We start from the raw sequence: 14,697 nt of genomic DNA on the forward strand, positions 1-14,697 counted from the left end.
CAGCTTGTCAATTTCATTGGAAAGTGCTTTCTCAAGGAATGCTAAACTGTCCTACCATGTATCAGTATCATGTAAATAAAGCTTTGCTCTCCAGTAGAAAAAAAATGATTGCAAAGTTATTCATTTCGTGGATGATATTCTACTAGCAGCCCCAATGGAGCCAATGCTTTTAAATTTACGTCTGTTGTAAAGAATGCACAGTAAGAGGTTTAATCATTGAATCTAAAAACGTACAAATGTCCTCTCCTTGGAAATACCTTGAGTAAATACTAACTTCCCGGTCAGTAAGACCTCAAAAGGTTAAATTAAATACTAGCAACTTACACACCTTAAATGACAGGAGAAATTACTAGGTGACATTAACTGGCTCTGCCCCACTTTAGACATTCCTACTTATAAGCGGCAAAACCTGTTTTCTATCTTAAAGGGAAATACAGCCCTTGATCCTCCCAGATATTTAACCCCTGCAGCAAAAAGTGCAATCAAGAAAATAACACAAGCTATCTCTTAAAGGCAACTATATCACATTGATCCATGGTATTCAATTGTTTATTTTTCCCACCAAACACTCCCCTATAGGGTTAATAGGACAGATGACCCCAGGACTGCACCTTCTAGAATGGAGTTTTTTTTTTTTTTTCCTCACATACCAGGACTAAAACACTCTCTTCCTATATCCAGTTACTGAGTCAAGTCATCCATTCAGGTTACATACCATGCAATCAGTTGCTAGGTTATGATCCTGATATTATCAGGATTCCTTTAAGCAAAAAGCAATTCGATTAAGTATTGACCTTATTGATGAACTTGCAAATAGCACTCTCCAATTACACAGGACAAATAGAGCATGTCCTTCCTGCTGATAAACGCCTTCATTTCTTATCTCATACTGTGATCTTGCCTACAAAAATAGTTCACTACCCTATACCTAATGCTTTTACACTGTTTACTGGAGGTTCGGGTAAACATGGAAAAATGGCAGTTCGGTGGATATCACATAATTCCCTCATTCGATGTGGGTTTACTAGCAGTCAGAAAGCTGAGATTTGGACTCCAATACTGGCTTTGAAAACTTTTTACACTCAGCACCACCGTATTATTAGTTACTCAGCTCACTCTGTTTGTTTACTGAAGAACCTTGAGAAAGCCCTAATTAAGTCCACTCTGGAGTCTGCCTTGTGTGCTCTTTTTCTCTGACTTCAGTAATTGCTAGATCAATGTACACATCCTTTTATTATTACTTTTTTTGGACGAACTTTCACTCTTGTTGCTCAGGCTGGAGTGCAATGGCGCGATGTTGGCTCACTGCAACCGCCGCCTCCTGGATTCAAGTGATTCTCCTGCCTCAGCCTCCTGAGTAGCTGGGATTACAGGCACCCACCACCACGCCTGGCTAATTTTTGTATTTTTGGTAGAGATGGGAGGTTTCACCATCTTGGACAGCCTGGTCTCAAACTCCTGATCCACCTAACTTGGCCTCCCAAACTGCTAAGATTACGAGGTGTGAGCCACCTCGTCCAGCCCACATTTATTCTCTAATTTCTTTCTCTTGGACACTTAGTACTATGTTTAGTAAGACTGACTAGAGTGGGCATCCTTGCCTTGTTCTAGCCCTTAGAGTAAAAAGCTCACAACATAACCCTTTTTAGTATCATGTTAGCATTTTTTTGGTTATATGTGGCATTTATTGGCTGAAGTGCATTTGTTCTATACCAGTTTTTTTCAAAGATTTATTATAAAGGAATGTTAAATTTTGTCAAACTTCTACTGTGCAACATTTTTCTTTTTTTGCACTCTGCATCTATTGAAATGTTAGAGATGTGAAATGACAACTAATTCTACATACATACAAAAAAATCATTAGAGACTACTGTGAACATCTCTATGCCTGTAAACTAGAAAATTTGGAGAAAATACCCAGGCATAGTGGCTCATGCCTGTAATCCTAGCACTTTGGGAGGCTGAGGTGAGTGAATCATCTGAGGTCGGTTTTTCGAGACCAGCCTGACCAACATGAAGAAACCCTGTCTCTAATAATAAATAAACAAATAATAAAAAAAAAAAAAGAAAAAGAAAATTTGGAGAAAATAAACTGGAGAAATGCCACGTTCGAAGATTGAACCAGGAAGAAACAAAACTCTTGAACAGGGAAAAAATGTATAAAATGTATAATAAAATTGAATTAGTGATAAAAAACCTGCCAACTATAAAAAGCCCTGGATTATATAAAATCACAGTAGGCTAGGAGCAGTGGCTCATGCCTGTAATCCCAGCACTTTGGGAAGTCGAGGTGGGCAGATCACCTGATGTCAGGAGTTTGAGACCAGCCTAGCCAACATGTTAAAAACCCGTCTCTACTAAAAATTAAAAAAAAAAAAATTCAGACATGGTGGTGGGTACCTGAGATCCTAGCTACTCAGCAGGCTGAGGCAGGAGAATTGCTTGAACCTAGGAGATGGAGGTTGCAGTGAGCTAACAGAGTGCCCCTGCACTCTAGCCTAGGTGACAGAGTGACACTCCATCTTAAAAAAAAAAAAAAAAAAGAAATCAGTCAAATTTTACCACGTATACAAAGATGAGCTAGTACTAATTCTGCTGAATGTATTTCAAAAAATCCAGGTGGAATTCCATCCTAACTCATTGTACAAAATCTGTGTTATCTTAATACCAAAATCTAGTGAAGACACAACAACTATAAAAAGCTACAGGCCAATATTTTTGGTGAACATTGAAAGAAAAATCTTCCATGAAATACTGTCAATCTGAGTTCACAGGGAAATCAAAAAATTATTTTGCCACAATCATGTAAGCATTGTATCACATATGCAAGGATGTTTTATCATGTACAAGTCAATAAGTGTGATTCAACATGTAATTAAAAGTAAAGAATTATATGATTAATATGATAGAAGCAGAAAGGGCCAGGCATGGTGGCTAACGCCTGTAATCCCAGCACTTTGGGAGCCTGAGGCAGGTGGATCATGCGGTCAAGAGATCAAGACCATCCTGGCCAACACAGTGAAACCCTGTCTCTACTAAAATATAAAAATTAGCTGGGCGTGGTGGTGCATGTCTGTAGTCCCAGCTACTCAGGAGACTGAGGCAGGAGAATTGCTTGAACCCGGGAGGTGGCGCCACTGCACTCCAGCCTGGCACCTGGTGACAGAGCGAGACTCTGTCTCAAAAAAAAAAAAAAAAAAAAAGAAGTAGAAAAAGCATTCAAGGAAATCCAATATCATTCATGAAAATATTCTCAACAAAGTAAGCATTGATAAAGCATACCTCAAAATAATAAGAGCCATCTATGACAAATCCTCTGCTAACATCACATTGAACAAGCAAAAGCTGCATGCCTTTTCATTAGAATAAAAATAAGACTATCCACTCTAAACAATCCTATCAATATAATTCTGGAAGTTTTAGTCAGAGCAATCTAACAAAATTATGAAATAAATTGCATCCAAATAGAAAAAGAAGTCGAATTATCTTCAATCATGATACAATTGTCTACCTAAAAAAAAAAAATTGTCTACCTAGAAAACCTTAAAGATTTTACCAAAAGAATTCTAAGCTTAAAAATGACTTCAGCAAAGTCTCAGGATACAAAATTACAAAATTGATTGATATACACAAATGAATAGCATTTTCTTAAACCAATAACATTCAAGCTGAGAACAAAATGAAGAACGGTTTTCTTTACAAGATCCATAAACAAAAAATAATAGAGCTAGAAATACATTAAACCTGGGATGCACTGATAAGGTATTTTAAAACAAAAAACCTTGGAGCTAGGCCAGCCGCAGTGACTCACACCTGTAATCTCAGCACTTTGGGAGGCAGAGGCAAGCAGATCACGAGGTCAGGAATTTGAGACCAGCCTGGACAACATAGTGAAACCCCATCTCTACTAAAAGTACAAAAAATTAGCCAGGCATGGTGGCACACACCTGTAGTTCCAGCTACTCAGGGGCTTGAAGCAAGAGAATCACTTGAACCCAGGAGGCAGAGGTTGCAGTGAGCTGAGATCATGCCATTGCACTCCACCCTGGGCAACAAGAGCGAAATTCCATTAAAAAAAAAACATGGAGTTATAATATCTCTACAAGAAAAACTACAAACATTACCGAAAGTAATCAGAGACAATGCAAACAAATAAAAAGGCATTCTATGCTCATGGATTTTAAGAATGAATATATTAATTGGAATATTCTCAAAAAAAATGAATGAATATAAAATATCTATGCTGCCCAGAGCAGCCTACAAATGAAGTGTCATTTTTATCAAACTTTCAATTACATTTTTTTTTTTTGTTTTTGCTTTTGGAGACAGAGTCTCCCTCTGTCACCTAGGTTGGAGTGCAGTGGTATGATCTTGGCTCACTGCAAACTCCCCCTACAGGTTCAAGTGAATCTCCTACCTTAGCCTCCTGAGTAGCTAGGTTTACAGGCACCTGCCACCACACCTGGCTAATTTTTGTATTTTTGGTAGAAATAGGGTTTTGCTATGTTGGCAAGGCTGATCTCAAACTTTTGTCCTTAAGTGATCTTCCCACCTGAGCCTCCCAAAGTGCTGAAATTACAGGCATGAGCCACCAGAGTCAGCTCAACTCATATTATTTTTGGTAACAAAGCACAGCAACATGATTTTTTTAATTTTGCCTGGATCCTATTTCATAAAACAGAGGTGAACGCCATTAAAATATGTTTAATAGTGCTCGCTTCGGCAGCACATATACAAAAATTGGAATGATACAGAGAAGATTAGCATGGCTCCTGCACAAGGATGACACGCAAATTCATGAAGCATTCCATATTTAAAAAAAAAAATGTGTTTAATATATTTTCATCAGAAACAAGAGGCAAGGCAGGTCATGGGGCATGTGAGAAGTAAAAAAAATTCTTCTTTAAAGTTTTCTTTCTTGTTAAAGAATAAATCATAAGTGTGCTAATAATTCTTTGTTAAGCCCTATTCTATGTAACTGTTAAACATGTCATGCTTACGGGCATGTAGTATGCTCTATGTCCTTGTACTTTAACCAAGACAGATGTGCTGGATGTGCTCACAGGCATGTCCCAGCTCTCCATTGCTTCTACCTGTTTAGAAAAGTTTTAAGTTGTTAGCCAATTGGGTTTTAGTTTAGATTGTGAGGTCTGGCTTCAGCCAATGGAGATTAAACACGGCAGTAAGGACAACCCCAAATGCCTAAGGAGTAAATATGTCTGCTTTCCTTTGTTCCTTGTACTCTCATGGCAAGGTGGCTGGTGAGAGCACCCTTCCTGCAGCCCAGAAGTAAAAATTGCATTGCTAAAAATCCTTTGTCTCAGTGCTAATTTTTCTTTGCAGCACCAAGGATCTGTTTTCAACAAATTGGCAACCCAGATGGGACCCAGTGCCCTCCAGGGTGGTCTCCAGCCAAGACCAACGTGGTGTGAGGAATAAATCAACCTGGTCTCTCAGCAATGCAGAAAAAAGAAAGGCTTCAAACTTTGGTTAAAATTCTAAGTATGTGTAAGTGTGCATGTGAGAGAGCAGTGCAAGTGGTTCCTCTCTGCAAAATCTTTAATCTTTCATATGTCTAGAGGCTGGAGAGAGCAAAGCAAAAGTAAAGAGAGGTAAGAGGTGCCTCTGAAAGGGCAGGGGGAGATAGAATCCTCCCCTGGAAAAAGGAAGGCAAAAGAAGCCAAGATGGCTCCAGAGGAGCCCCAGTAAAGGCCCCTGAGGTGGCCTCAGCAGTGCCTGCAGCTGGGTCAGCCATCTGTTGGGGCAGGGCCTAGGGAAGTGAGGCCATGGGTACACAAGAACCATGCCACTCTAAGTGGCAGTGCACCTTCCAGCTCTAGGGCTGGGAGTAGGGAAGCAGCATGGGTGGCACCGGAAGTGGCAAGTGGCCTGTGTGCAAATGGCAGTGGCAGAGGTCGCCCGCAAGGACACTGGCCATAGCCAAGGGTGCTGCAGAGGTGGCGGGAGAGGCCAGAGCAACCTGGTTAAACAGCGACTGCAGCAACAGCAAGACAGTCTGAGGCCATGCGTGGGAACTTTGCAGGGCAGACAGGCATGGCGTCTCCTGCCTGGCTGCCTGCACCAGCGGGGGAGAAGACCAGCAGCGCCAACAGCAACTACAGTAGCCCGAGGCAAAGCAGGTCAGAAGATTGTAAGAAACTAAGTGTAAAAGAAAGAGAAAGAAAGTAAAACTAAAGAAAGAAACTATTATTTTTAAAAAGAGGGAAGCTTTTTCTTTTAGAGACCCAGGCAGAAAAACTAAGCCAAAAAATGTTTTTAAAAAGTTTAAAGAGGAAAATTATAAAGTAGAAGAGGAGGGAATAGTGGGAAGTAAAAAAGTTCCTCTTTAGGCCGGGCGCGGTGGCTCACGCCTGTAATCCCAGCACTTTGGGAGGCCAAGGCGGGTGGATCCCGAGGTCAAGAGATCAAGACCATCCTGGTCAACATGGTGAAACCTCGTCTCTACTAAAAGTACAAAAAATTAGCCGAGCATGGTGGTGCGTGCCTGTAATCCCAGCTACTCAGGAGGCTGAGGCAGGAGAATTGCTTGAACCCAGGAGGCAGAGGTTGTGGTGAGCCGAGATCGCGCCATTGCACTCCAGTCTGGGTAATGAGAGTGAAACTCCGTCTCAAAAAAAAAAAAAAAAAAAATTCCTCTTTAAAGTTTATTTTCTTGTTAAAGAATAAATCATAATTGTGCTAATAACTATTTATTAAGCCCTATCCTATGTAACTGTTAAACATGATATGCTTACAGGCAGGAAGTACATTCTATGTCCTTGTATTTTAACCAAGATGGCTGTGCTGGACGTGCTCACTGGCATGTCCCAGCTCTCCATTGCTTTTACCTGTTTAGAAAAGTTTTAAGTTATTAACCAATGGGGTTTTAGTTTAGATTTGGCTCCAGCCAATGGAGATCATACATAGTAGTAAGGACAACCTCAAATGCATAAGGAATAAATATGTGTGCTTTCCTTTGTTTGTACTCTTTTGGCAAGATGGCTGGTAAGAGTACCTTTCCTGCAGCCTAGGAAGTAAAAATTGTGTTGCTAAAAAATCTTTTGTCTCAGTGCTAATATTTCTCTGCAGCACCCAGCCTTTGTTTCCAACAGAGGACCTCACAAATGCTGTCTCATGCAGGGGCCAGAAAGAAGAGTTATCAGGAAACTGGGACTATTTCTTTAAGATCATGATGGTTGGAAGCAAAAACTTGGGAGGCAGATTTTGGGGGCTTTTTCCTACTGAATAAAAAGTAAAATAGGCCAGGCATGGTGGCTAATGCCTGTAATCCAGCACTTTGGAAGGCCAACGCGGGAGGATCACCTGAGGTCAGGAATTTGAGACCCACCTGACCAACATGGAGAAACCCCATCTCTACTATAAATACAAAATTAGCTGGGCATAGTGGTACATGCCTATAATCCCAGCTACTCAGGAGGCTGAGGCAGGAGAATCACGTGAACCCAGGCGGTAGAGATTGTGGTGAGCCAAGATCGTGCCTTTGCACTCCAGCCTGGACAACAACAGCAAAACTCCATCTCAAAAAGAAAAAAAAAAAAAAAAGGCCGGGCTCAGTGGCTCATGCCTATAATCCCAGCACTTTGGGAGGCCAAGGCGGGTGGATCACAAGGTCAAGATATCGAGACCATCCTGGTCAACATGGTGAAGCCCTGTCTCTACTAAAAATACAAAAATTAGCTGGGCATGGTGGTGCACGCCTGTAGTCCGAGCTACTTGGGAGGCTGAGGCAGGAGAATTGCTTGAACCCAGGAGGTGGAGGTAGTGGTGAGCTGAGATTGCGCCATTGCACTCCAGCCTGGATAACAAAAAAGAAACTCCGTCTCAAAAAAAAAAAAAAAAAAAAACAGTAAAATAATGCATGTTGCTGTCAGTGGTTGGGAATACTATAACCTTTCCAGGCTCATAAGAGCTGCCTGACAAAAAGCATGTAAGCAACAGTGATTGCCCTTATGGCCCTGTGATTCAGCAGGCTCATGGAGCAGTTAAGAACAGCACATGTCAAATGACCAATACAGAATCTAATGACATGTTTAATAGAAATTATTATCAGTGGAAATATTAAATTGCTTCATTTCTGCAATTTCTGCTGCCTCTTAAGATGTTTTAATTAATAAAATCTGCTTTAGTTCAGGCGCAGTGGCTCATGCATGTAATCCCAGCACTTTGTGAGGCTGAGGCTGGCGGATCACGAGGTCAGGAGTTCGAGACCATCCTGGTTAACAAAGTAAAATCCTGTCTCTATTAAAAATTTAAAAAAATACAAATAAAAAAATTAGTCAGGTGTGGTGGCATGCACCTGTGGTCCCAGCTTCTTGGGAGGCTGAGGCAGAAGAATTGCTTGAACCCAGGAGGTGGGGGTTTCAGTGAGCCAAGACTGTGCCAAGGCACTCCAGCCTGGGTGAAAGAGAGAGTCTGTCTTAAAAAAAATCTGCTTTTAAATTTGACACCTGGGTGGGCCTGGTGGCTCATACCTGTAATCTCAGCACTTTGGGAGGCCGAGGTGGGTGGATCACCTGAGGTCAGGCATTTTAGACCAGCCTGGCCAACATGGTGAAACCTCATCTCTATTAAAAATACAAAAATTAGCTGGGTGTGGTGGTGCATGCCTGTAATCCCCGCTACTTGGGAGGCTGAGACAGGAGAATCCCTTGAATCTGGGAGGCGAAGACTGTAGTGAGCAGAGATTGCACCACTGTACACTCCAGCCTGGGAGCAAGACTTTGTCTTAAACAATAAATAAATAAAAATGAAATAAAATAGCCAGGCACGGTGGCTCACGCCTGTAATCCAAGCACTTTGGAGGCCAAGGCGGGCGGATCACCTGTGGTTGGGAGTTCAAGACCAGCCTGACCAACATGGTGAAACTCCGTCTTTAAAAAAAAAAAAAAATTAAATAAATAAAATAAAACAAAACTTGACACCTGATAACTTCTCTCTGTGCGTTTTGAATTGGCTGACTTAACCAAAATGCCAGCTCTTGCCATCTAACTACCATTAAAAGGAACTTCTAAGGCTCCTAAAAGTGGTCAATAGTTTCACTTTTGACTTTTTTAAAAGATACATAATTTGGTTGGGTGTGGTGGCTCATGCCTGTAATTCCAGCACTTTCGATCCTGCCAAGGTGGGCAGATCACGGGGTCAGGGGTCTGAGATCAGCCTGACCAACATAGTGAAACCCCATCTCTACTAAAAGTACAAAAAACTACCCAGGTGTAATGGTGCATGCCTGTAATCCCAGCTACTCAGGAGGCTGAGGCAGGAGAATCACTGGAACCAGGAGGCACAGGTTGCAGTGAGCCCAGATTGTGCCACTGTACTCCAGCCTGGGCAACAGAGCTAGACTCCATCTCAAAACAAACAAAAAAAGAGATGCATAAATTTCCAAAAAGCTTTTTCTTACAGCCGTTTGAATAGTTGGGCTTTTGCTAATCACGCATAAGCAATAGATTTATATATATATTTTGCAAACTATCATACAGAACACTTAACATTCATCAGACAACCACAGTTATGATGTATATATCTGCTATAAACAATCTTTTTTACATAATTAATTCTGCAGTTTTCCTTTCTTGATATGAATGAGATTGACCAGTACCAGTTTTTCTCTTGTGGTGGTGTAAAGAGCTGATTGTCATTTGCATTATCTATTAAAAACCTGTGGGCCAGGCGCGGTGGCTCACGCCTGTAATCCCAGCACTTTGGGAGGCCGAGGCAGGTGGATCACGAGGTCAAGAGATCGAGACCATCCTGGTCAACATGGTGAAACCCCGTCTCTACTAAAAATAGAAAAAATTAGCTGGGCATGGTGGCGCGTGCCTGTAATCCCAGCTACTCAGGAGGCTGAGGCAGGAGAATTGCCTGAACCCAGGAGGCGGAGGTTGCGGTGAGCCAAGATTGCGCCATTGCACTCCAGCCTGGGTAACGAGAGCGAAACTCTGTCTCAAAAAAAAAAAAAAAAAAAAAAAAAACCTGTGGCAGCTCATGGTATTATTAACCGTATGTTCTACTGCCTTTGGAGATTTAGATATTTTACAGTAGTGTCCATTTAATATTTAGATGTGTGTTACCTGTCTGGATAATCTGTAATTAAATTGATCTTTTGTAATGGTGATGGTGATTGGCATGCACTGAAAATCCAGCAAAACAATTATTTTCCTCTTTTTGACTGGAAATCACATTTATAAGTTATGGTACTTACTGTCAGCAGTGCATTTATGATTCAATTTATATTTTGTGTATCTGGTTATAAATTTTACACAGCATTGAATTTGACAAAATATAAATCTATTTTATTTAAATTCAATGGTGTGTGTGTGTGTGTGTGTGTGTGTGTGTACTTTAGTTCCTTGAGCCTTAGAACATTAATATCTAAGATATAAATGTATCAGGACTATATTTTTTGCAAAGGTGTATGTACATTTATTTTGTTTATTAAAATTCTGGAATTGGAGTTATGTATAGTTTTAGATAACAGAATAAAAATAAAATGTGAAAACTACAGCTTAATAAATATTTATGGTAAATAAATACAAGATATAAATTATACATCTTTACAAGGTAGTTATCAACAGTTGCTATCTTGTTCAAGACTGTGCTTAAATTGCACCTGCTTGGTTAAGTGTCTACTGGGGAGAAATAACACTGACTGAGAATGGTCCAAAAAATAATAAATTTTTGGCACATAAATTCTCTGTGTACAAAAACAGTTGTGTCAAAGAAAATTATGTTCAGAGAAAAATAAATCTATCAATTTTAATATGGTGGTGAATTAAATTAAAGGTCTCAGTCTTCACAGAGTTTACATTGTAGGGTTTGAAAAATAAAGTCAGCCGGGCGCGGTGGCTCACGCCTGTAATCCCAGCACTTTGGGAGGCCGAGGCGGGTGGATCACGAGGTCAAGAGATCGAGACCATCCTGGTCAATGGTGAAACCCTGTCTCTACTAAAAATACAAAAAATTAGCTGGGCATGGTGGCGCGTGCCTGTAATCCCAGCTACTCAGGAGGCTGAGGCAGGAGAATTGCTTGAACCCAGGAGGCGGAGGCTGTGGTGAGCCGAGATCGCGCCATTGCACTCCAGCCTGGGTAACAAGAGCGAAACTCCGTCTCAAAAAAAAAAAAAAAAAAAGAAAAAAGAAAATGCACAAACTGTTTATAGAAGCAACGACAAATTTGGAAAATTACCAAAATGTTCATACAAAGTAGAATAAAGACATTACAGTGTATTTATATAATGGAACATGGTAGGTCAATGAATATGGCAAATCACAACTACAGGCAACAGTGGAGATCAGTCCCACAAACAATGTTTAGCAGAATAAGTTGGCCAAAAATGAGAACTTACTGTGTTAATCTATTTAAAGTTCAAGAACAGGTAAACCTCATTTATTGTATAAACAGCCAGGATATAGTTACTATTAGAGGAACAGTGATTTAAAAAAAGAATAGCCGAGCGCGGTGGCTCACGCCTGTAATCCCAGCACTTTGGGAGGCTGAGGCGGGTGAATCATGAGGTCAAGAGATCGAGACCATCCTGGCCAACGTGGTGAAACCCCGTCTCTACTAAAAATACAAAAAAATTAGCTGGGTGTGGTGGCATGTGCCTGTAGTCCCAGCTACTCGGGAGGCTGAGGCAGGAGAATTGCTTGAACCCAGGAGGCGGAGGTTGCAGTAAGCCGAGGTCGCGCCACTGCACTCCAGCCTGACGCCTGGTGACGGAGTGAGACTCTGTCTAAAAAAAGTAAATAAATAAAAATAAAAAAAAGAATAAAGGAGGAAAAATATCCAGGTTGTTCACACTCTTCCATCGCTGGATACTGGGTTCATGGTATACCCATTTTGTAAACATGTATCAAGTTGTTCTTTTATAATAGATGTATTTTTTATTTGTGTAAAATTTAAAATGTAATTTTTTGATTTTTTATTTATCTTTTAAATTTTTTCCTCAGTCACTTTTGGCATATACTTTTCTGGAAAAATAATAATTTTATCTAAAATTTTTAACTTAATGACATAAAATTGTTGAAAACAATATTTTTATTGCTATTAAAATAACTTTTTCTACTTTATTACTATGTTGAAAGAACAACACTTATTTTACTGGGCATGTTATTATCCCCAAGTAATAGATGAGACAGAGAGGCTAAGAAACTTGCCCAAGGTCACACAGGTACTTTGAGCCTGCTCCTCCAACCACTGAACGCACTGTCTCACCCAACACACACGACAACACACACACAATACTACTTCAAAAGGTCCATGAAATCACACATACACATGCAAATCTTTGTAAAGATAAAACAACCTTATACAGAGTTTGTCTGCAAAAGGGCACGGGGGTAAGAGTGTAGTGAGATATATATATATATATATATATATATATATAATTGTACTTTAGGTTCTGGGTTATGAGTGTAGTGATTTTTACATGAAAATCAGCATTCCTGTAGGGATGAGTTATTGCTACATTGGCCAGGCAGCTCATACACTCTTTTAGTTCAAGGAATCTTCCTGTGTTAGCCTCCCAAAGTGCTGTCTGTAATATTTAAAATTACTTAAATGGGTAAAGTGTGCTTGTTTATGTTTGTAATCCCAATATTTTGGGAAGATGAGGGGGAAAAATTGAGTTCAGGAGTTCAAGGCAAGTGTTGGCAACATATTGAGACCTTGTCTCAACTAAAAAAGAAAAAAATAGCTGGACATGGTGGTACACTCCTGTAATTCCAGCTGCCTGAGACGATGAGGTGGAAGAACCACTGTTGAATATGGACGCTGCAGTGAGATGTAAATTCACCACTGCGCCTCAACCTGGGCTACCGAATGAGATGCTATATCCAAAATAATGCTTACAGAAAAAAATGCATGCATACAATTTTGTTATTTATGGAATTTACAGAAATATAAAAAACATAAAAGATTCAAAGGCAAAATTATTATATCCCAATTATTCTGTTGCCTTTCATGTTAGCTTTTCACTCCAAAAGCAATTCAGTCTGTAGTACTAATTGTTCTCATGCTGACAACTTCTTACCTTCTTACTCTGAAATTATTTTAACTTTCCTGAACATACCACTCACATTACATTAGCAAAGAACTTTGCTTTATATTTGTATATGTAAACAGACTATGAGGTTGGCTTTTTAACACTTTTTTCTCAATATTGAAAAGCAAATCTTGGCTGCTGGCAGCCAGGCACAGCCAGATTAGGTGAGAAACTAGGAATCCACGGGCTGCATTAGCTTTTTCAACACACTCCTTTCCCAACTACACAGAAAATTTTCTGAGTGTTTGATCTTATGCATCTTTGAATCCAAACATCTCATTCTTTGCCTTATACATACTACAAATGTATTCACGATTTAAAAATTATTTATTATTGCCGGGCACGGTGGCTCACGCCTGTAATCCCAGCACTTTGGGAGGCCGAGGCGGGTGGATCACGAGGTCCAGAGATCGAGACCATCCTGGTCAACATGGTGAAATCCCGTCTCTACTAAAAATACAAAAAATTAGCTGGGCATGGTGGCGCGTGCCTGTAATCCCAGCTACTTAGGAGGCTGAGGCAGGAGAATTGCCTGAACCCAGGAGGCGGAGGTTGCAGTGAGCCGAGATCGTGCCATTGCACTCCAGCCTGGGTAACGAGCGAAACTCCATCTCAAAATATATATATATTATTTATTATTATTATTTTTTTTTAAAAAAGATGAGGTTTCACCATGTTGGTCAGGCTGGTCTTGAATTCCCGACCTCAGGTGATCCACTTGCCTTGGCCTCCAAAGTGCTTAGATTACAGGCATGAGCCACCATGCCCAGCCTATTTATTATTTTTTTTTGAGACAAAATCTCTGTTTGTCTCCCAGGCTGGAGTACAAAGGCACAGTCTCAGCTCACTGCAACCTCTGCCTCCTGGGTTCAAGTGATTCTCCTGCCTCAGCCTTCCAAGTAGCTAGGATTACAGGTGCCCAACACCACACACAGCTAATTTTTATATTTTTAGTAGAGATGGGGTTTCACCATGTTTGCCAGGCTTGTCTCAAACTCCTGACCTCGTGATCCACCCACCTTGGCCTCCCAAACTGCTGGAATTACAGGCATGAGCCACCATGCCCAGCTGTATTCACAATTTATAATACATCATTGATCCATTAAACAATATTCTAAACAAAAAAGTTCTTTTCATAGAACACAACAGTGCAGCTAAACAGTTAGAAATTTGGGTTCAGGATTACTAGTATAATAATGTTATCTATCATTTATTAAATACTTATGGATGTTTAGCACTTGGGAATTATTATAAAAACCTTCTCAACATTAACCTGGGAGTTCAAAGACTATGTATGACCCAAACAGTCCCTTTCTTCCCAACACTGAGGAATGGCATGCAAGATTGTTTTGAAGTTGAGGGCAGGTGATAAAAAAAATTTAAAAAGAGAAATAAATTTTCTACAATTTTGTCACCACACATTGATGATCTTACATAAATTTCTCCATCAGTTATATCAATTTTGAATGAACCACATTACTTAAAATCATACAAATAATTGTGCCACATTGTAAAATCGTTGGAAAACTGAAAGAAGCAAAAATAAACTTTCTCAAAGAAGGTAACATTTCATCCAGTAATTGATAAACCTGGCAAGTAATTTTCTATGAACCATGACTAACAAGAAACCAAA

The 14,697-nt window shown here is 40.2% G+C and overlaps 1 protein-coding gene and 1 non-coding gene across 5 annotated transcripts in view; one reads left to right on the forward strand and one right to left on the reverse strand.

The window, feature by feature from the left end:
- Positions 1-14,697, reverse strand: part of LOC135276766 (mitochondrial mRNA pseudouridine synthase RPUSD3) — a 132,667-nt gene that overhangs the window by 37,901 nt on the left and 80,069 nt on the right. Inside the window, exon 6 of one of the 4 annotated variants that reach the window (XR_010344314.1) lies at positions 4,852-5,093. The exons of the other annotated variants lie outside the window; for them this stretch is intronic. The gene's annotated coding sequence lies outside the window, so the exon portion shown is untranslated. Of the gene's footprint in view, positions 1-4,851; positions 5,094-14,697 lie in introns of those variants that run through there. 4 annotated transcript variants of the gene reach the window in all.
- Positions 4,711-4,817, forward strand: LOC135276833 (U6 spliceosomal RNA). Its single transcript, XR_010344391.1, has one exon. It is a non-coding gene; the product is annotated as a U6 spliceosomal RNA (small nuclear RNA).

This window comes from Aotus nancymaae, unplaced genomic scaffold (assembly GCF_030222135.1).
Source record: "Aotus nancymaae isolate 86718 unplaced genomic scaffold, 86718_ANA_hifiasm-v0.15.2.pri h1tg000028l, whole genome shotgun sequence".
Classification (NCBI taxonomy): domain Eukaryota; kingdom Metazoa; phylum Chordata; class Mammalia; order Primates; family Aotidae; genus Aotus; species Aotus nancymaae.